Below are 22,750 nucleotides of genomic sequence, written 5' to 3'. Positions count from 1 at the left end.
ACCCCTGGTGTAGGCAAAGCTTACAGTATGACCATAGGTGAGACTTGGAATGTAGACCAGTAAAAACCCTTCACCACAACGATCCGTTACAGCGTTCGCGACACTGCAGAGGCTGCACCGATCTGCCTGTCACCCACCTGTGTTGTGCTCACTGTCCTCACCTGAGCGCCTCTTTTCACCTGTCCCTCGTCCCCTTGTCTGTGTTTGTATTCAAGTCCTGTTTTCTGTTCAGCTTTTGTTGCATCATTAGTCTTCCACACTAAGTGTTGCTGTATTTATCTTATAGTCATCATAGTCAGACTCATAATCTTAAGGTCTTGTTGTCCTGTCCTGCTTTCCCTATTTGTCTTGTGTGATGGTGCAAGTTAGCCCATCACCGAAACATGGACACAAACTTCTGATACAAAGGGAGTTACTTATCCCAGCAGGGATGGATCCACCTGCAGGGGTGACGAGACTCCCTAGTATATAGTCAAGCTTTTAAAATATAATTAAAACACATTATGGTTGGGACAGTTGTTGGGGGCACTATATATGTATGTATATGTATATGTTTATGTATTTGTATCTGTGATGTGTTTTATGTCGAGTCTGTAGGACGTCATCCCTTGTGGGGGAAGTTGGTTTAGCCGGGGGCAGGGCTATAAGTATAAAAAGCCTAGACAGGTGTATGGGGAGATTCCTCCTTGCTCATGGTGTGACTTGCCATCACCTACAACCTGTGCCTGTTAAAGAGGACTACGGTTAGCTGCCGGTAACCGTGTATGTATTATTGAATAATAACGTCGATCATGTAGTGGAAACCTACTCTGGTACAAACTGAACAACCCTCGTTGTGGAGTGTGTACTGTCTGATTCGTCTGCAATTGTGAAGTAAGAGAACAAAACACAGTGCACAGTATTGCTGGAGTACTCCTCTTAATACCATCCACCTCCATAATCCACACCCACCCTTGCAGTTTGGCTACCCGGTCATGTGTAACTCCCGGGGTATTGTCATTAAGCGATACTAAACCGTCACATCTTGTTCTTCCATTTTCTGTTTTTGGATCTTGCCTATACCCTTTATTGGTTATTTTGAAGATGCTTAGTTTAAATTTCTTCTGCCTTTGATGTCTGCATTTGGGTCGTCACTCTGAAAACCTGACATTATGTGTATGTGATAAAATAAAAAATATGTGGCTGTCACATTTACATTTACCCTCCGGTAAATGTCTTTATTGCGGCCGGGCTGATCACAGAATCGCAGAGTGTCCCGAGTTACAGGGAAAAGGGCAGACCCGTCGGTGAACGGGGTTGCACCGACGGGTCATGGCGCTTATTTCCCCGCCTGCGGTCTGATGCCCCACGTAGTGGTCTCGTGGAGGGGTTCAGACGAACACCGGGTTTTAGCTCTCGTTGACTCTGGGGCTACTGGCAATTTCATTGACTCCGCCCTCGTAGCCTCTCTCTCCATACCTCTGGTTCCTTTAGAAAAACCCCTCTCGGTGTCTGCTGTGGATGGCAGGTTGCTCACTTCAGGGGATATAACCCACCAAACCGTCCCTCTAACAGTGACGATAGGGAACCATCATGAAACCCTCACCCCTTATGTAATCGCTGCGCCCAAACTGCAGCTGATTTTGGGGTTTCCCTGGCTCCAACGCCACAACCCTGACATTGATTGGCTCAATTTATCTATCAACCGTTGGAGCAAAGTGTGCGAACAGTCGTGCTTGGCGCCCCACTGCAGTAAACCCGGGGAAAGCCAAGAAAAAATAGCAGGCTTGGAGAAAGTCCCTGCTGTTTACCATGACCTTAAAGACGTTTTTAGCAAGCGCAAAGCAGGCTTCCTACCCCCGCATAGAGCCTGCGACATTGCCATCAACCTCTTACCTGGTACCACTCCCCCTAGGGGTCGTTTGTTTTCCTTGGCGTTGCCTGAACGCAAGGCTATGGAGTCCTACATTCAGGAAGCGCTCGCTGCTGGTACCATCCGTCCCTCTACCTCTCCCGCAGGTGCCGGGTTCTTCTTTGTAGGGAAAAAGGATGGGGGCCTTCGCCCTTGCATAGATTACAGGGGACTAAATAAGATCACCATCAAAGACCGCCACCCCTTGCCGCTCATGTCCTCCGCCTTCGAGGCCCTTCAACGGGCGACGGTCTTCACTAAGTTAGACCTTAGAAGTGCGTACAATCTGTTGCGAGTCAGAGAAGGCGACGAATGGAAAACCGCCTTCAATACACCCTCTGGGCATTACGAGTATTTAGTCATGCCGTTTGGGCTCATGAACGCACCCGCGGCTTTCCAGCGGTTCGTAAACGGTGTCCTTAGAGAGGCTCTAGATGATTACGCCTACGTCTACCTTGACGATATTTTAATATATAGCTGTACCGTTCAAGAACACCAGCAACACGTACGCCGCGTCCTCCAGTTGTTACTAGAGAACCATCTCTATGTAAAACTGGAGAAGTCCCTGTTCCACGTCTCCGAGGTAGCCTTCTTGGGGTTCATCATTGCCAAGGGTCAACTGGCTATGGAACCCGCCAAGATCAAAGCTGTAACTCAATGGCCCGTGCCCACGTCCGTTCGTTTAGTCCAACGCTTCCTGGGATTTGCCGATTTTTACAGGCGGTTTATTAGGGGTTTTGGCTCTCTTGCTGCTCCGCTCTCGGCCCTCACTAGCAAGAAATTGGGGAAGTTCACCTGGACCCCGGAAGCCCAGAAGGCGTTTGAGACACTGAAGGGTCTTTTTACCAGTGCTCCGGTGCTACGGGTTCCTGATCCTGAGCTCCCTTTCATTGTCGAAACCGACGCCTCTGATTTGGGCGTTGGGGCTGTTCTCTCACAGAGGGTCGGGGACCCTCCTAAGCTGCATCCCTGCGCCTATTTTTCGCACCGGTTCACCCCTACGGAGAGGCGGTACGACGTAGGGGACAAAGAACTCCTGGCCGTTAAAATGGCTTTAGAGGAGTGGCGGCACTGGCTGGAGGGAGCCCGCCACCCTTTCCTGGTCTGGTCGGACCACAAAAACCTGACATATCTCCAGCAGGCCAAGCGCCTCAATGCCAGACAGGCCAGATGGGCTCTGTTTTTTAGTCGCTTTGATTTTACTTTGTCATACCCTCCCGGCTCTAAGAACACGAAGCCCGACGCTTTGTCTCGTCAGTGGGAGCCGCCTCTCATTGACAGTCCGCCTGAAACTGTGCTTCCCCCAGGAGTAGTTGTTGCACCCATCCGGTGGGGAATCGAAAAGACAGTTCAGGACGAACTCGCCAACGAACCCGGCCCTAGCGGTGTTCCTCCTGGCTGTCTCTATGTTCCCTCGACCGCCCGGCGTAAGGTTCTCTTGTGGGGACACACCGAACGATACGCGGCACACCCCGGTGCTAGGCGGACCACCGAACTAATAAAGAGAAGGTTTTGGTGGCCCGCAATGGATCAGGAGATCCGTGACTTCGTGGCCTCCTGCGAGGTGTGTAACCGAAGCAAGGCGCCTCGTAGCAAGCCCAGGGGGCTGTTGCGTCCTTTACCCACGCCCTCCAGACCGTGGTCTCATGTCGCCTTAGACTTCGTCACCGGGCTTCCGTCTTCTAAGGGGTTAACCACCATTCTAGTAGTTGTCGACAGATTCTCTAAATTCAGCAAGTTCATCGGTCTGCCCAAGCTGCCCTCCGCCCGGGAGACCGCGTCTCTCTTGCTGCTTCACATCGTCCGCAACTATGGGTTTCCTCAAGACGTGGTGTCCGATAGAGGACCCCAGTTCGCTAGCAGCTTTTGGAAAGCATTCCTGACCCTCCTCGGCGCTTCCGCTAGCCTGTCTTCAGGTTTCCACCCCCAGTCTAACGGTCAGACCGAGCGTGTTAACCAGGACCTGGAGCAGACCCTCAGGTGCCTGGCATCCGCTAACCCTGCATCCTGGGCCGACCACCTGTTGTGGGCTGAGTACGCCCACAACACGCTGTGGCATTCGGCTCTGGGCATGTCGCCCTTTGAGTGCTTATTCGGGTATGCCCCTCCGCTGTTTGCCGATCACGAGCAGGCCGTGGCTGTGCCTTCCGCTAGGGCTCAGTTCCGGCGCTGCCGCAAGGCTTGGTCGCGTGCCCGCTCGGCCCTGTTGAAGGCCTCCTCTGCCTATTGCCGCAGCGCCAACAGGCATCGTCACCCGGCGCTGTCTTTTCGTCCTGGTCAGCGGGTGTGGTTGGCGGCGGGTAACTTGCCGGTTCGGGGTGGCACCACGAAACTGGCTCCTCGCTTCCTGGGCCCGTTTAAGGTCGACCGTCGAATCAACCCGGTCACCTACCGTTTGGTCCTCCCTCCGTCCATGCGTGTCCACCCGGTGTTTCACGTGTCCCTTCTCCGGCCGTACTTGTGTGGTTCTTCTCCCGCCCCGGCTCCTCCTGCGCCTCGTATGGTTGGTGGGGGTCCGGTTTATACGGTGCGGCGTCTTTTGGACATCCGTCGGGTCAGGGGGCGGGACCAATTCCTGGTGGATTGGGAGGGTTACGGGCCTGAGGAGCGGTCTTGGGTTCCCAGGGCTCGCATCCTGGATCCTTCTCTGATTGCTGCCTTCTATCGCGACAGGGCTGTTGCCCTGGGCCCGCGAGGTCTCGGGCCTAGAGGGGGGGATTCTGTCAGGGTTGGACCCAGGACAGTTCCTCCGGTCGCCACAAGGAGGAGCCCGCGAGCTAGACCTGGGGGCAATCAGGCACAATAGGCTGCAGGTGTTTGCAGCCTACTTAAGGCGAGCAACTTCAGCAGTCCTTTGCTGAAGTTGTTAGTTGTATTCACACTCGCAGCCTAAGCCAGTTACTCTTGCCTTTGTGCAGTAGCTACGTTTCTCTGTTTACTTCTGTTTCTCCCCTGAGTGTTCTCAGGTTTTGTCTCTCGTACTTTCTGTTTGTTTCTTCCCTCTCTGTTCTATGTCGGTTTGTCTACCAGTGTTCTGGTGGACAGGCTGACAGGTAATCTGGTAGAAGCTTAGGTCTTGCCTACCTAAGCTTCATCTATTTTATTTCTCCTTTTGACATGTTGAGCCGTTCTCCATGTGATTTTCGTTTTCCTGTTTTTTCTTAAGACGCGTTGTATTCCCTTCCACGTGTTTTTGTTTACTTACCTGGTCTATACTCACGTCGAGTTTCTCCGTGTAGTTCTTCTGTTGTTCCCTCTGGGTTTTTTGTTTTCGTTTTCCCGCTGTCGCGGAGGTTTCAGTTTGGCTGTTTTTTGCCTTTTGCTTTTAGTGGGTTTGCACTTGAGTCCTACACTCCTCGAAACCAGCGCGACACCACTGTGTTCGGGGGTGCCTCGTTACAGTGGCAAAAACCAAATAAATGGCCCCACTCACTACTAAAGTAACTACTAGTTATTATTGGATTATGTTACTTTATTTTATATCACATTTGGATGAAGGGGTCATTTTGACCCATGTGTGTAAATTCAATGTACTATTATAGAAACAATTTTTGTTCAATAAGTATTAAAGTACAAATGAAAATAATGATCAGCAGTGATCAAAAACAAGATATTTAATGAATACTTGGAATATTCCATCATAAAAGGAATAGATTCAAAAGACAGAATACAGAAAACCCTACCAGCATTATTTGACACTGGATATGAATGTGGGTCATTTTTATCCATGTTGTGCATTAGAGGGTGTACGCATATGTTGCGCATCAAAGGGCAGGCAACACAACAATAACGTGCCAAAAAAGTTAACAAAACTGAACTGAACTGAACTTCAAAAGTCAAACAGAGCAGAGAACAATGTTATAAAATGTTCTAAAGAGCAAAAGAGTCAAGGAATAACGAAAAAGAAGGTAATAAGAAAACCAGGGCCGACGCCACTGGGGGGGCGAATGGGGGCGTCGCCCCCTCAGGCGAGATGTCCCGCCCCCTCAATGTAAATAATAAGACCCATTTATTTTACAGCAATCGCAACATGGCACCCCCTCGGCCGCTCAACAATCGTTACACTCCACCCCCCGCTCAACAAACAACTTACGTTCGCCACCCCCACCCCCCGCTCAACAACTTACGTTCGCCTCCCCGAAATTTTCTGACGCCCCCTCACTGTATATGTTCTGGCGCCGGCCCTGAAGAAAACCCATGACAAACGTCTATTATGGCAGAACTATCACAGGCATATTATGACTATGCAATGTTTGAAACCCTCTGAGATCTGCCGTGTACAAGATTTACAGTCGTTAGTAAAAACGACTGTTAATTCTATCCACAAGCTGACGAGATTTATGCCTTTGATTATGAACAGCAAAATATGATGGCAGAAAAAAATGTCTCTACCATCAAACAAGTCATAACAAGCGAATAAAGTTCAACTAACGCTAGCTAGCTTGTTTCAGTAAGAACCATAGTGTAACCTAGTTTACCGGGTTCGCATAATAACCTTTATAGTAGGGGTGCACGATATGGACTAGAATTGCGATGTGCGATAACGTTGTTGGATATCCCGATATCGATGTGAACCACGATAAATTAAGATTAAAATACAGAAATGTAGTGTCTCTCTGAACAGCAGCACGTTAATTTGTTTTGTTTTTTACTGTGTAATGAATCCAGAATAATTCCAAATATTTTGCAGGTTTATTCAACAATAGATTCAATCTAGGTTTATACTTTCACGAGTGAGCGACTCTGCACACCTCGTTAACCTCCGGCGGAAGCGTTTAATCTTGCCGTGTCACATTCTTTGCAGTGTTGTCCGAAACGATATGTAGGCCTAGTAGTATAAAAAAAACACCCCTCAAATACAGGGGAATGAACTTTTACCTGACCAATTTTAATGTTGCTTTGTGTTTCAGGTTTGAAAAGTGCTGGAATTTAGGCTAAAGTATTTGAAAAGGCTTGAAATTGTAACTACTTCGTTGCACAACAAATATCTGTCTGACTGAACAATTCTCTTGTATTACGTTAACAAATACGAGCCTCTTGTAATTCCAGGACGAAACATGAGAGAACGTGAAGACGTTAAGATTGGGCGTTTTGAAAATAAATATCCATTAAATAATGTGATAAAAAAGCGAATTATTTCGAATCATTTAGAGTATATGTATAAATATTTAATTCAATAACGTGCTGGGAATTATTGAAATGGACCTTGAAAGTGACATACAAGTGCTTGAATTCCACCTTGTATAGGTGTATGAACCCTGCAAACATGACTGTTCTCATAGCGCCGAGACGCAGCGCGCGCGAACTTTAAATAAATAATAACATTAAATAATGTGATAAAAAAGCGAATTATTTCGAATCATTAGAGTATATGTATAAATATTTAATTCAATAACGTGCTGGGAATTATTGAAATGGACCTTGAAAGTGACATACAAGTGCTTGAATTCCACCTTGTATAGGTGTATGAACCCTGCAAACATGACTGTTCTCATTGCGCCGAGACGCGGCGCGCGCGAACTTTAAATAAATAATAACATTAAATAATGTGATAAAAAAGCGAATTATTTCGAATCATTAGAGTATATGTATAAATATTTAATTCAATAACGTGCTGGGAATTATTGAAATGGACCTTGAAAGTGACATACAAGTGCTTGAATTCCACCTTGTATAGGTGTATGAACCCTGCAAACATGACTGTTCTCATTGCGCCGAGAAAAGAACGTACAAAATTCGAGAGGTGCACGACCTCGTGAATCGACAGCGCGCGAGGCAATTGCACACGGGCGAAGCCACCGCGATTACGTTATTTTCGCCTCCCGGACCCTCGCGCCGCATCAAGTGTAAACCAGGCTTAAACCAAATCGCGTGTCTGATGAGCGTGTTCACCCCACTCCAGGGTTGCCAGGTCCTACAAAAGTTTTCCGCACAAAATCTGCGAGTGTAAGTTGTCGGCGGGGGGGGGGGGGGGGGGTGTTGCGAGTGTGAACTGGAGACAAATTAAGTATTATATCGCGATCGATTCTTAGTGTTGACTTGTAACTTCCGCAGTAGCCCAACTCAAAAGTAGCCCAAAAAACCGCACCCCGCGGCCCCAGAATTTTTACCCGCGGCTGGATTTTCAAACAAGCCCAATTTGGCGTGAAAACCGCGAACCTGGCAACTCTGCCTCACTATGCCTCTTGCCTACTTACGTCACGTGATCATAGTCTGCAGCGCGAATAGCTCCCTCTATTGCTGGACGAGGATAACGCAATTAGAGTTTGCTGTTATTCAAGGAGTTATCGTGGCTCTTTCGATGTGTTTATCGTGAAACTTCACATCGCGATAACGATAAAAATACGATTAATCGTGCAGCCCTACTTTATAGTTAAGGAAACAACACATACAAACATCGGAAACAGAACACATACAAACATCGGAATAAGATAAATTAACAACTGCTCTTATTTACTTCGTCCCCTCAACTTTTTTTTACAATTCCCCCTACGCCTCCCCCCAAAGGCACATTCAGTGTACACAGTGGCGTGCACACAGACATCAGGTGGTGCCAACTCTGCCCTTTATCAACGAAAGTGCCCTTTTTAAATTTTATTTTTTATTATTATCATTTTACTGAGGTCGGTTTGAAATGATCTTTTGAAAACCTGAGCGATTAAAAACAATGCCCTGAAATGCGCCACCACCTCGCACACACCCGACCTCTCTCTTCCTTTAACACCAGACGCGCTGCAGGAGCAGTTCAGTTCAGCGAGTGGAAGGAAGCGTCTTCAGCGGAGCACGCACATCCAAACCTTTCGAAAAAATAATGCGCAATTTCCAAGTTTCGGCAGAAGAAAATGCGAATTAAGCCTTGTTTCCATTCATTACAGTTATGCGAATAAACTTTAGATCACGTGAGAGGACGCCAAACAATAGTGGTTTTTACATCCATCTGGCAGTTACGCATTTTTGCACGTTGAGGTTTTGAAACATTTTTTTCTTTTCTATACATGGAGAAGTTAAATTCAATTTTTGCTCTCTCCAGAACTGTTTTTGTATGCATTTGCCATCTTTACATCACGATCATGTTTGCTCTTCGACGCCGGGCAGGACGAGCGCAAGAACATTTATTAAGGGCGGAAATCTCAGTGCGACCACAGCGACATCCGCCATATAGACTACCTGGGAGCGCAAACGAAACAAACTCTTCTGGGAGAACATCGTTCAGAGCCATTTTTCTGATTAGATCTGATCACATGGTACGTCGTCGTTTATGAGAAAACCCCTTTTCCATCCAGTTTTTCCGAATTTTGGCGATGCGATAGTCTAACTTTTCCACCTCCTCCTAGCGTAAAAATCTTTTTGCGATATTTGGGGCTTTTTTCGAATTTTGGATTTTTCCATCCAGCTTTTTTCATGCGCATTTTCAAAATGCGCAAAAACTCGGTGGATGGAAAACCCACCAAACTACTAAGCATTTTTAGAAAGATAACGTGAGGACGACCACATACAAATAATTAAGGTAGAGTTTGCAAATCTATGTATTAAGCTGAATGTCTTCTGTTGTATAGGTTTTGTTAGGCAACATAAATTAACACATTCATTTGTGAAAGAAGAAACGGGAAGTTCCCCATTACCTGTGAAAAATGCCCATCTGCATTCATGTAATGACAACACTCAGTAGCCTATAACTCCTTCTCCTACTTTTTGGTCTTTTTACTGTTTTAATTGTAGGCCTATATTGATTTACTAATTAATATGCAACAAGGCCTACAGACAGTGGAGGGTAAACAGAAGTTAACTGAAGGACATGACTGTATATAGTTAATATTGGATATGAATTTTATCAGTTGGCTGCGTGACTTTTTCCATTGAAAACTCACGTTTAGAGAATGTGACAAATAAAAGTAAAATTTAATTCAACATGTGCTTGTAATTTTTCCACGTGCACTTAAAATCCCCCCCCCCCCCCCCCCCCGTCACTTGCCCCCCAAAATGTCTGTGCACGCCACTGAGTGTACATACACATCACATTCCATTACTCAGTATCGCTTTAAGTCTGTTACAATAGTAAGAACAGACACATGTGGTCAAATCTCACAGTACTGTAATGAGATCAATCAATCAATAACAATATCAACCCCCCCCCCCCCCCCCCCCCGATCAATCAATATCAATATTTTCCCCTCGATTTCTCACGCTTCTGTATTTTTCAACAGATAAATAACAACTGAACTCTGAACTGTGTGAAAGCAAAACCAAGATGTCGGTCCTCATCTGTTATCTATTCCAGCGGTTTCCGCTGGTCTCTGACTGTAGTTCTACTAATCACACTAGTTCACCAAACGTGGACTGATGCATATAGTACGACTGTGCAGGAAATGTTGCTGTAATAAATAGTGAATGTATTAAATTATGCATGTATCGACGCTGCCCTAGCTAAGTAGGATTCTGTTATTTGGAGAAATCTGGGGTAGTAATCAGCAAGATGTACTTACAATCTCAGCCATTAAAATGATCCCTTTTGAGGTTTTAACGTAATTCTTCAACTTCTCTGTGAGACTTGACGGTGTAGTGTCAGTGGATTCGTGTGAGTCGTCCATCTTCTCAGTTACTTAACTTGCACACATACAGAGGCAAACGTTTCTGTATCAGTACTCTTCCTCGGTCTGTCACACCTACTTTTTCTGTCGGGATTTCCGTTTACACCCAGATGTTACTTTCTTTTTACTCGTCATCTCTCGTGGATAAAGCGTGGTCGTTTAACGGCTGACCCTGGATCAGTTGCAAGGTATTCAATGTGGTCTGACGTTTTTGCAGTTTTATAATCTTTGTCTCTTAGTCGAAAACACTTAAACGCTCTAGAGTTTTCTTAAAGAAAAAGTACAAGTTTGAAAACATCTTAAAACAAAACATCGACTTTAGCGCCCCACAAAAAATTCGTCATTTTATCTTAGCATTGTCAGCATTCACCTACGGCAGGGAAATCGCATGGAAAGCCGGGTTGTGTAATGCCAGCATAATACCAGATTTTATTCTCCTGAGACGAAAAGATCAAACACACTGCTGGTCTAAACAGGAAAACACAACTTCCTTTATTTATATTTGAGCTTAATCGCTTCAGAGTAACAAAACATAATTATTCTGTTTTCATAATCTATTTGGGCAGAAAGAAACATTCTCCATGGAATCCATAGTACAATATAACAGAATTTCTGGATAATCTTGATGATTCTTGATTTTTCAGTATGGTCATATTCATTTTCATTAACATGGAGACGAAAGCTGAGGAGGGGCTTCAGGGCGAGGTGACGTTGCTGACGGTGAGCGTGCACTCCGTCGACTGTGCCCTCCATGGACTGAAAGACTCTGTTGGGAACATTGTGTGGGAAGTGGGGCAAACCACCGTCACATGGCAGGAGTGTGAGGAGTGGCTGACTAAAGGTGCGGTGGGCTTGCAGGCCTCATTACTGGGTACAGGGGAGGGGACGATGACCTGACTGGAGGGTGAGCTGCAGGATCTGCTTTGTAGGATGGGCACAGAATTGCAGGGCTGTCGCCCTACTGCCATGGGTGTCCGGAAGGAGGTGACCGAGGTCGGAGGCCATGAAGGAGGTGGGGGTGTGTGTGTGGGTGGGGTGGGGGGTGTGGTATGGGGGTGGGGGGGTGTGGGAGGAAATGACATATCAGAAGAAGAACATATAACTACTAATTACAGATCTTGCTCACTAAACCCAGTAGAATCATTAGATACATGCCTTAGGTACATTCACTTCTACATCATTATTTACATCTTGCACAGAAGGTTAGGAGGTTTCAACTTTTCAAACTGTTCATTCTAGCAACATCAAATGGTTTGATATTGCTGGACACAGCAAATACTCATCATGCTATCACACCAAAGAAGAAAAAATACTAGTCACTTCTGACAGAACTTTGAATTTAACTCAGCCATTACGATGAATTATATGACTATCATCACATCAACATATCCTTTTCCATTTGTGATGGAATATGCTTTTAATCCCATTGTATGTAAGGGCGTACTCACACTAGGCACGGTTTGCTGGTTCCGTGCTGGGGCCCGGTTATCTCCCCTCCCCACTCCCCCTCTGGCCTGCACTCACACTGCCTTTATCAAGCCAGCCCGAGCACGCTTACGTCATCACAACGCCACTTTAATTGGAATAAAAGCGCGCTCGCACAAAACTATGGAGTTCACGATTCTCTTTTTATTGTATTTTTGGAGTCGTTTTGGGAGTGCAGAAACACGATGCAAGCACAGATTTATCGATCATTTAACACAACGATTGTCTGCTAATCGCTTTGCCGCCATGACTGTTTAACGTGAGCGTCGCATCACTGACGTCATGTTTGAGTTCCAGCAAAATGAACCAATCACACGAGGCACCAAGCGGGCCCGGGCACGGATAGCGCTCACACTAGAAGCGAACCATGCCCGAGTCCAAGTGAATCGTGCCCTGGCCCACCTCTTCAAGCGGGCCCGAGCACGGTTAACTGGGCCGGGCCCGGCCACGGTTGGAGCGCTCACACTAGCCAAACGAACCGTGCTTCGGCAGGGAACCGTGCCCGGGCCCGGATCACAGACCCTAGTGTGAGTACGCCCTAAGACTGGCGACACTGGTGAGCTGCATTTAGTGTGGCACCAATCCCAGAGGCAGGCATTTAGCCTCTGGTGGGTTACGTTCAGACTCTGATGGGTTACGTTCAGACTCCGGTGGATTACATTTGGACTCTGGTGGGTGACTGTTTCTGTTTCGGGAGCATGTTCTAGATTTTGCTAGTTTAAACAAAGGTAAAAGCAAGAAGGAAAGGAAAAATAAATTGTTTACCCAAAAATAAAGGCTGTGACGTACTACTCTTGATTCCGAGGACGATGAGGTAAGTATCATAGCCATACAGCAGAGCTGCCAGAATGCCAAAAACCTGCAAGACAGGCATACCCTATAACATTACAACTTTACCCCATAACATTACAACTTTACCCCACAATATTACATTACCCCTCAACAATACAATACTATCCCACAATATTAGAACATAATCCATTAGATTAAAAAGCCCTTTTTTTAACCTAGAACATGCATTTTAGTCAGGTGCGTCAAAACCTTTGACTGGTAGTATGTGTGTGTGTGTGTGTGTGTGCGTGCGTGCGTGTGTGTGTGTGCGCGTGTGCGTGCGTATCCTTCACTTCTTCACAAACACAAAGAGGCCCAGAGGCTGTATATGCAAACACTCACCCCTCCAGTGCGTTGTGGAGTGTCTGACCAATGAGACGCCACACAAATGAGAGATGTGATCATGAAGATCAAACAGCTGGTCAGTGCTCGAATAAAGTCCTAGATAACAATACACAAGACTTAGCCGACGTTGTTCAGCATAGCTCAGCTACTGATATCAGCTTGTAAAGAAGGTGAAAGTGTGTTCAGTGTATGGTGCACAAATGTAGGTTTACAAGCTTCTAATACCGTCCATATGAAGCTGATGAATACGATTCTTTTCTGTAAATCCAGGCTTAAAATAATGAGGAATATGAGCGAGGAGACCATCTCAAAAATGGCCACTACAATGAATCTCCCATAAATTGAGACAGCATAGCAGATTATGATGATGACACATAGCACCTAGATGTGAAAAAGAGAGAGAGAGAGAAAGGCCAAAGCCTCGTCAATGTTTTCCCGTCATTCTCCCTTCCACCTACATGTTGAAAGTGTGCAGTTTTGGTTTAGAGCGTTCTGGAATGAGTGTGGCTTCATTGCTGTGCTCATTTAACAGACCTAACTGAAGTGTGTTAGTAGTCATATTCCTGTATGAGCTTTCGTGGTATTTTTATATATGCATTGAAATGTTAAGATTATATTTGTGCATGCTGTGCATTTGGTTGATGATGCAATGGTGACAGTCTCTAAAAATGGGGAAGTGTGCCCTCCTGTTTACATGGTCTGTAGTTTCATTCAACTGCTCCCCGGAATGTAGTTTCATTCAACTGTGCACCACAGCCCCCTAGTAATCATTACGTTGTAAGTCATTACGTGCTCATGTTTCATGTTGGGTCTGCAGTTTGGGTTGTGTTTCCATGTTTAGCGTTTCTCCGCGGTGCTCGCATTCCTGTGCTTCTTGGTCTTTAGCGAGTGTCAATTTTGTGGGTCGTGTTTGTGAATCGTGCTTTGGATGGTCTATCAGCTTGTATCCTGGTTTTCTAAATGGTTGTGTATGTTAATCAACGTCCGTTTTTGTATGTGTAGTTTGATCCTGGATGAGTGATTGTTGCTGTGGTCGTTGCACTCAAAGTCATGTCTCTGTAGTGAACATTTATGTGTGTTTTCTTGTTTGCATCTGTAGTAAAACAGTTATGTTAGTGGTAGAGTTAAGTTAACCTGGTTAGTTATTTCTGCGTTGTGTGTGTGTGTGTGTGTGTGTGTGCATCTATGTATCTAAGTTTAATTCAGGCTTCGTTGATGTTAGTTCTACTGTTTTGTATAACCCAGTCTTTCATGCACTGTGTATAAGACCAACATGCCGTGTCGATCTCGTACAATACGAATCTGCGTTACCGCGATTCAACCAGTCTCGCTCTCAGTTCAAAATAAAACACATTCTGTATCGCATTTGTGTCCGCCCCCTTGTCATGAGACGTTACACTGATGTTCAGTTGTTCTGCTGCTTATGCTCAAAAGCATAAATCTTGTCAACTCCTTGACAGAACTATACTAATCAGTTTTGCTAACACATTTAGGAAATGTAAGTCCTGTACAAGTGCAGATCTCAAAGGTTTTCAAACATGTTTTGCTTGCACAGTCACAACTGTAATGTTTGAATACTATGGAGCTACTATGGAGCTAAATCTGTTGCAAAACTTGAGAGCGTGAAGGACCTGACTTGAGAACTAGTCAAACAAAATCTGTAAGTGTATTTTTAATTTCAGAACTTGTAGAATTGGGTGTCTGTTTCAAATCTGCCCACCTCGCCTTTTGCAACACATATCTTGGTGTAGGTGTTGCATAACAGATTTGTGCATTTGTACGGGGAAGTGGGAGGGGCAGTGAGGGATGGGACAAAATCGTGACTCAGCTTATTTTTTGCTGCAAAAAGAAAAGAATTGGAGGCAGAACACTTACGAATAATTCCTCCTATGATGGCACAAACACTGGTATGTTTTAACTGCATTATTTTTATAATGATACAAGTGTGAGGGGAGATAGATATTAGGGGTGGGACGCGATAAAAAAATTTATCGAATTAATCGGAAGCTTTGTAATTAATTAATCGAAATTAATCGCATTTCGGTATTTAACATGAGAAATATTCATTTAAGTTTGAATGATGAATGAATCAATGAACATAATCATAAACTTCAACATCTTGTTTATTTTTTCACCAGTCTACTACACAGACCAATAGATGAGTGCAGAAAACAGTTCAGAACACTGGAAATTCTGACCAAAAATGTTTAATTTTGGGAGTTTTGCTCAGGATATTGGAAGAATTGAAGTAAATCAGATGTTTTTTAATACCATTTTAGATGGTATATTTTTCTTTAATTTCCCAGGCCTCTGCCACAGGCATCTCCATAGTGCCTAGAAGTGGTCTTCTGCATGCTCAAAGCAAATGACTGGATCTTCATCATCTACAGTTGTGATCAAATTTATTCAACCCCCACTGAAATAAAGTGTTTTGGCCAGTTTGACATTGATTTTGATCATTTCAGTCATCTTATTTACAATTATATCAAAGAGGCACTTGTAAATTAGACAAACATAACATAATATTTATGATGGAATAACCACAAATGTCTTTACTGTGCTCACATCATTATCAGTTTTATTCAACCCCCTAGTGACATTATTTTTTAGTACTTAGTACAACATCCTTTTCCAGTTATGACAGCTTTCAAGCGTGAAGCATAGCTTGACACAAGTGTCTTGCAGCGACCTATGGGTATCTTAGCCCATTCTTCATGGGCAAAAGCCTCCAGTTCAGTCACATTCTTAGGCTTGCGCACTGCAACTGCCTTCTTTAGGTCCCACCAGAGGTTCTCAATTGGATTTAAGTCTGGTGATTGCGATGGCCACTCTAGAATGTTCCAGCCTTTCATGTTCAACCATGCTCTAGTGGACTTGGATGTGTGCTTCGGATCATTGTCCTGTTGGAAGGTCCAACGTCTCCCAAGCCGCAGGTTTGTGACTGACTCCATCACATTTTCCTCCAAGATCTCCTGGTACTGAAGGGAATTCATGGTACCCTGCACACGTTGAAGCTTTCCTGTACCATTAGAAGCAAAACAGCCCCAAAGCATAATTGACCCCCTGCCGTGCTTCACAGTAGACAAGGTGTTCTTTTGTTCATAAGCCTGGTTCTTCCTCCTCCAAACATAGCACTGGTCCATTGGCCCAAACAGTTCTAATTTAGTTTCATCTGACCACAGTACACTGTTCCAAAACCTTTGTGGCTTGTCCACATGACTTTTGGCATACTGCAGTCGACTTTTCTTGTTCTTTGGAGTCAGCAAGGGGGTGCGTCTGGGCGTTCTGGCATGGAGGTCTTCGTTATGCAGTGCGCGCCTTATTGTCTGAGCTGAAACTTCAGTGCCCACATCTGACAGGTCTTTTTTCAGTTCCTTAGCAGTCACGCGGGGATTTTTCTCCACATTACGCTTCAGGTAGCGCACAGCAGTCGCGGTCAGGATCTTCTTTCTGCCACGACCAGGTAACGTTTCCACTGTGCCCTTTAACTTGAACTTGCGAATGATACTTCCGATAGTGTCTCTTGGAATATTTAACAACTTCGCAATCTTTTTATATCCATTGCCATTCTTGTGAAGAGCAATAACCTCTTCTCTTGTCTTCTGGGACCATTCTCTTGCCTTCACCATGCTTGGAAACACACCAGTAGATGTCTAGAAGGAGCTGAGTATCACAGTCCTTTTAAATCTGCCTAATTGGTGCTTATCATGCTTGATTGCTGCTCGTTGACATCCACAGATGTTTTCAATACCTGATGGAAAACACTGGAATGAACCTCTGTTCTTAGGAGTGGTAGTCGTAAAGGGGTTGAATAATTGTGTCAATGAAGAAATCACAAAAAGGCCATTTAATACTTTATGACAAAAAAAATTGATGCTATCTTAGTTGCATTTAGTTCTTTAACAAGTCCTTGTAAGATTTCATTATGAACACAATTACAAATGTGCACTGAATTCCATAAAACCCTTCGCAGCATTGGGGGTTGAATAAATTTGATCACAACTGTATAGATTCATCATCTATAATATGAGCTGTCACACCAAGATATTTCTTGTTGCTAACAGAGGTCCAGTGATCCCCAGTCAGAGCCACATTTGTGGCGCTCTTCACCATAACATGTTTTACTTCCCTTTCCTCATCATACAGCTGCTGGATTTTCTTCGACATTGTCTTTCTGGACGGCAGTTCGTAACTTGCATCAGCTGACGCAATTTGCAGCGCTTCTTGTAAGCCTTTATTTTCGACCACAGAGAGCGAACAACACTGCAAATAATATGACGCGTCATGTATAAACGCATGTGGAGTCGCGCTATGGCCACTCGTGAAAGTTTAATCCAGTCTTAATGGTCCAATGAAGGTAATTTAAAAACCAGGACATTTCCTCACTTTAAAAAAACCCGGGATGACCGGGCCAGGATGTGAAATACGGACATGTCCTGGGAAATACGGACGTTTGGTCACCATATCATACTAGGAATACATTTAGCAGTTAAGTTATCATTACTGACCTGCGTGTTAGCCCCAACATGTTTTGCGTTGAGGTGGTAACGAAGGGTGGAAGTTGTGGTGGAAATTTGATGATTTCCATTTATGTCAGGCTTTCTTAGTATACATTAAACACGTTAGAAGTAGGGTTTTACATATGTGTGTTAATTATGCCACTGAAGCCATTCTCGTGACTTCAGTGGGCCTCAGATGTGTATGCGTGTGTTCCCTGGCCTCGGCTGAGGCCTAATCTGATGTTCCTCTGGTGTTCCTAAACTGACCTCGCTGGAGATGCCAAATCTCTACTTGGAAGGGACTACGGCGACACTCAGTCTGTCACGCCATCACGAGGATGCTGAGCGTGGAGGTGGCATGCGTCATATGCATCTGTCAAATCAGTGTTAATTATTTCATGTAGTGTCCAATCACATTTGGTTGACCACCTCATGTTCACCTCGTGGACACTGTGTGTATTGATGATTAAAAAGTATAAAAGATGAGAGTTCGGAATGGGGAATTAGCTCTCTCTGTGACAGACACCTGGTGTGTTTGTAACTGAGATCTCAGGGGTTAATCCATGCCTTGTTAAAATAAATCATTGTGCTTTATTATTTAACCCAACTGCTGCCGTCGCTAGGGGCACCAGAGTCAGTCCCAGACTAAACCGACGTAACCGTACGTTCTCAGCCAGTCTCTGCTTTCTCTGTGATTGCTTATCGTTTAATGGTGTCTCTCCGCCTCTCTCTGTTATGCTTTCTCTTTACTTATTCGAGTATCTCATGCGTCGCTTTCTGACCCATCTCAAGTTTTCCCAATCCTGTATGTCTTCCTATCCGTTTTGCCTTTATTTTTGGGAAGGGTTTTATTTTGCTGCAGCGTTTTTTGCCAGTTACTTCTGCTGGTGTCCTTGGTTTCGTTTTCGCGTTGCATTTATCCGCGCTGTTTTTTAGTTACTGTTGTTACGTCTCACTACGGTTGAGTGTTACTTTTCACGCATTGTCTTTTCCGCATTGGTTTTTTGTTTCTATTTACTCCGTGCCCTCACGGTTTTGCTTTCTATTCTCTTGCGCGTTGAGTCTTCCGTGTTGTTTTGTTTGTTCGTTCTGGGTCGCTGTGCGAGTGTCAAACGTCTTGCTCTTGCGAGCCGGCACTTGGGTCCATCCTTCTCTATATTATTTCTCACCCTTCTCTATATTAACGCTCCCATGCTCACCGCGTTACACAAGCCTTGCACACGAGCTACATTGTGTCCAGTTCGGTCTTCCCCGGCATTCGGTAAAAACCAAAATGAACCCATATTTTTGCCTTAAATGAAGACCGGACAGGTTGAATATCTCTTTCCTCCATGTGTTTTTAACCTTTTCCGCGCATGAGTGTGTCCCAGAACATGCTGCGTAAAGTCTCGCGTAATTTTGTAATTACGTAACGCGAGACTTCGCCACGACTTAGAATCGATTTTGGGACATTTAAAATCGATTCTGAATCGTAGTAAATGAGAATCAATTTTTGATATATGAATCGATTTTTTGGCACACCTCTACTGGACACTGATTTGGAGCCCAAGCAGTATGCCAGTGGTATGTAGTAGGCTATTTCGAACACAGTTCTGGTGCTCGCACGAGAGAGAGTAAGAAGAAGCGTGTGTAGTTGCTACTACCAGTTATCCTGTCCTAAGCTATTCGGCTGGAAATATAGAGAATTCTACTTTACTTGTAACCCAACTATATTTCTTCCCACCTTGAATAATAGTGACATTCAAATTATAGGGTTACACCCTTGGTTCCCAACCTGGGGTCCGCGCCCCCCCAGGGGGGGGCGCTAGAGATCACAGGGGGTCCGCGGAGCTCTAGCTGCTTTGAGGTTATAAAATATTTTTGAGCATTTTTTATACACACATTGAATTCTCTTCTACTGCAATGTTTATCAATTAAATGAAACATTCAGGTCCACAATTAAATAATATTTAGCTATTTATGACAAGCAACTTTTTCACCTCTGAAACTCAGCGCACCGCATCACGCAGACACGCACTTTCTGCCAGCAGCACTAAATATGGCTGAGAAACGTAAATGTGTACATGAGTCCTCCTCCTCAGAAAAAAAAAAACAAGGCAATACCTTGATGGCCTTATGGAGGGACAGGACAAAACTAAACCAGAATGTGTCATTTGTGGTGAGAAGCTAGCTAATGACAGCATGAAGCCGAGCAAATTAAAACGACATCGTAAACGAGTTTACGCGCCATATGAACCTTCTGCGAGACGAGATTCAAAGCCGCTTCGCTGACATCGATGAGTATTTATCCAGAGAAGGATGGGTGTTGGACCCACGCAATAGGAAAAGTTATTCTCCCATTTACTACGTACCTGTCGTAGTCAGCTTTCAGCGCTCTGGTAAAAAACAGACTCGATGTTCACCAGGACTTTAGACTGGCTGTCACAACCATCAAACCAAACATCGCATCCCTGGTCAAAGGTATGCAAGCCCAAGGTGCCCATTAGTTTATAAATGAACAGATTTGAAGTGGGGAAATTTTGTACGTAACGAACGTAAGTTGTTGACGGGGGGATAGCAAACGTAAATTGTTCAAAAATGGACACGAATTAAGTGTTATATCGCGATCGATCGATCGCCAGTGGTTGGCGCCAGAGCGAACTAGTAACTAATTGAATCATAGATGTGGATCAGAGGTAAATAAACTGGATTTTTTTTTCGGCATGAGATATCGGAAGTGTGGCGTGAGAGCGTGTGAAGACGGTCAAATGCGTGTGTCTCACGCTCAATGCGTGAGAGTTGGCAACCCTGTAATGACACAGTTTTGAAGTTCAGATGTTTTTTTTTTTTCATTGTACACCTGTTGTAAATGGTACACTTGTTGCCCTTTATTCTTTATTGTTATAAATAAATGTTAATTTCTAATCCCTTTATTCTTTTGACATGTTTATATAGGCTGGGGTTAGGCTGGGGGGGCCTGGCTTTTTTTGGACTTGAGTAGGGGGGGCTCCAAGGAAAAAAGGTTGGGAACCACTGGGTTACACAAGCATGGCAAATGGTATTAGACAGCAATATTAGAATATGATTGATAAAGGCACTTGATGAAAACTTGAATCTAATGTCATTTTGATGTTTCTTAGCTTAGAAAAATAATGATAATTATTAGAAAAATACTTGTCACTAGCTAGTTTGTGCCATCATAGAAGGAATTATCTGCAATTGTTCTGCCTCCAACATTGCATTCTCAAGTTCTTACACTGGTTACCAGTACAATACAGGATAGACTTCAAGCTGTTATTACTGGTCTATAAATCACTTAATGGTAGAGGACCAGTGTATCTATCTGACATGCTGCAGAACTACGAGCCAGGCAGAAATCTTAGGTCACTTGGAACTAATCAGTTAGTCCTGCCAAAGGTAAGAACTAAGCAAGGAGAGGCAGCATTTAGCTATTATGCTGTTTCTAAATGGAACCAGTTGTCAGAAGATACTAGAAGAGCTCCAACGTTAGATGTTTTTAAATCCAAGGTAAAAACGTATTTATTTGAACTGGCTTTTGGTTAGTAGCCTAGATACTGTAAACATAACCTATTTTAATTATTTTATTCATTTTATTTATCTTTTACTTATTCTTAATTTCTTATTTATTTTCTGCTTCCAGTTTTATTGCCTTTTATTTTATCTTCTTTAATTATTTTATCTTTTAATCATTTTATCTTTCATTTTTACATTGTAATCATTTTAATTTCTATTTGATTTCCTTTAAAATCTTGTTTCAATTTTTATGTATTATGGGCAACACCTTCCCATGGTGATAGACCTTGGGTCGTAATAATCTTCTTTCTTTTCTTGTGTAAAGCACTTTGAATTGTCAGTGTGTATGAAAGGTGCTATATAAATAAACTTGCCTTGCCTCCAATTTTTTTCTTTTTGCCACGAAAAATAAGCAGAGTCACGATTTTTGTTCCATCCCCACATCCCCACACACTTCCCTGTACAAGCAACAGGTACACTGAGACATGTTTAGCAAAAGTCGAGGCGGGCAGATTTGAAGTTGTACTGAATTTGTGTACATTTCCTGCCAGTGATTTTTTTAACATTCACGCTCAGATATTTATTCTACATGTGCTCACGTCAAAACTACAAGTGCAAATTTTAGTTTACATGTTCTCAAAATAAAACTAAAAGTGCAACTTTTAGTTTACAAGTTGCACTTGTATTTTTAAAGTTCTCAAATTAAAAATACATGTACAGATTGTTTTACAAGTTCTCAAATCAGGTCCTTCACACTCTCAAGTTTTGCAACAGATTTATCTCCATATATTTAGTTCCATATGTATACTTATAAGTTGTGTATAAGACAGCACCAATTTTGTTAGAGGGAGATGTTATGTTTGAATTAGTGGTGGGCGTTAACGGCGTTCGTTAATTTGATACTCTTATCAAATTATAAAATTTATAACTTATAAAAATTATCGCCGTTAATCTATTCTTAAAGTTGGATTAGGAACTGGGTCAAAATGTGTAAGCAAACAGCGCGGTCAAGCTATCCGCGCTTTTGCGATTCATCCGTGCTTTAAATCTGATTGCGCCTATATGTTACGGTATTTCGCTGCTCACCGCATACTCAAGCCTGGTTTATACTTGACGCGCGGCGAAAATGACGTAATCGCCGAGGCTCCGCCCATGCGCGAGGGCCTCTCGCGCTGTCGCTGCACGAGGTCGTGCACCTCTCGAATTTTGTAACTTCGCGCGCGCGCCGCGCTTCAGCGCGATCGACAAAGTCATGTTTGCAGGGTTCATACACCTATACAAGGTGGAATTAAAGCACTTGTACGGCACTTTCAAGGTCCATTTCAATATTTTCCAGCATGATAAACATAATTAAGTTAAATATTAATACATATACTCAAAATGATTCGAAATAATTCACTTTTTTATCACATTATTTAATGGTTGTTTATTTTCAAAACGCCCAATCTTAACGTCTTCACGTTCTCTCCTGTTTCGTCCTGGAATTACAAGAGGCTCGTATTTGTTAACGTAATTTCAACATTTTAATGTACTTTAGCCTAAATTCCAGCACTTTTCAAACCTGAAACACAAAGCAACATCAAAATGCGTCAGGTAAA

The 22,750-nt window shown here is 43.9% G+C and overlaps 1 long non-coding RNA gene across 1 annotated transcript in view; it reads right to left on the bottom strand.

Annotated features, from left to right (window-relative positions):
- Positions 1 to 22,750, bottom strand: part of LOC143512882 (uncharacterized) — a 49,760-nt gene that overhangs the window by 3,159 nt on the left and 23,851 nt on the right. The window contains exons 2-5 of the long non-coding RNA XR_013130533.1: positions 13,366 to 13,521; positions 13,138 to 13,236; positions 12,730 to 12,823; positions 10,375 to 11,440 (exon numbers count right to left, since the gene is read on the bottom strand). This is a non-coding gene — a long non-coding RNA (uncharacterized LOC143512882). The remainder of the gene's footprint in view (positions 1 to 10,374; positions 11,441 to 12,729; positions 12,824 to 13,137; positions 13,237 to 13,365; positions 13,522 to 22,750) is intronic.

This window comes from Brachyhypopomus gauderio, chromosome 4 (genome assembly GCF_052324685.1).
Source record: "Brachyhypopomus gauderio isolate BG-103 chromosome 4, BGAUD_0.2, whole genome shotgun sequence".
In the NCBI taxonomy this organism is placed as follows: Eukaryota; Metazoa; Chordata; class Actinopteri; order Gymnotiformes; family Hypopomidae; genus Brachyhypopomus; species Brachyhypopomus gauderio.
This window is presented reverse-complemented; position numbering and strand designations above follow the sequence as displayed.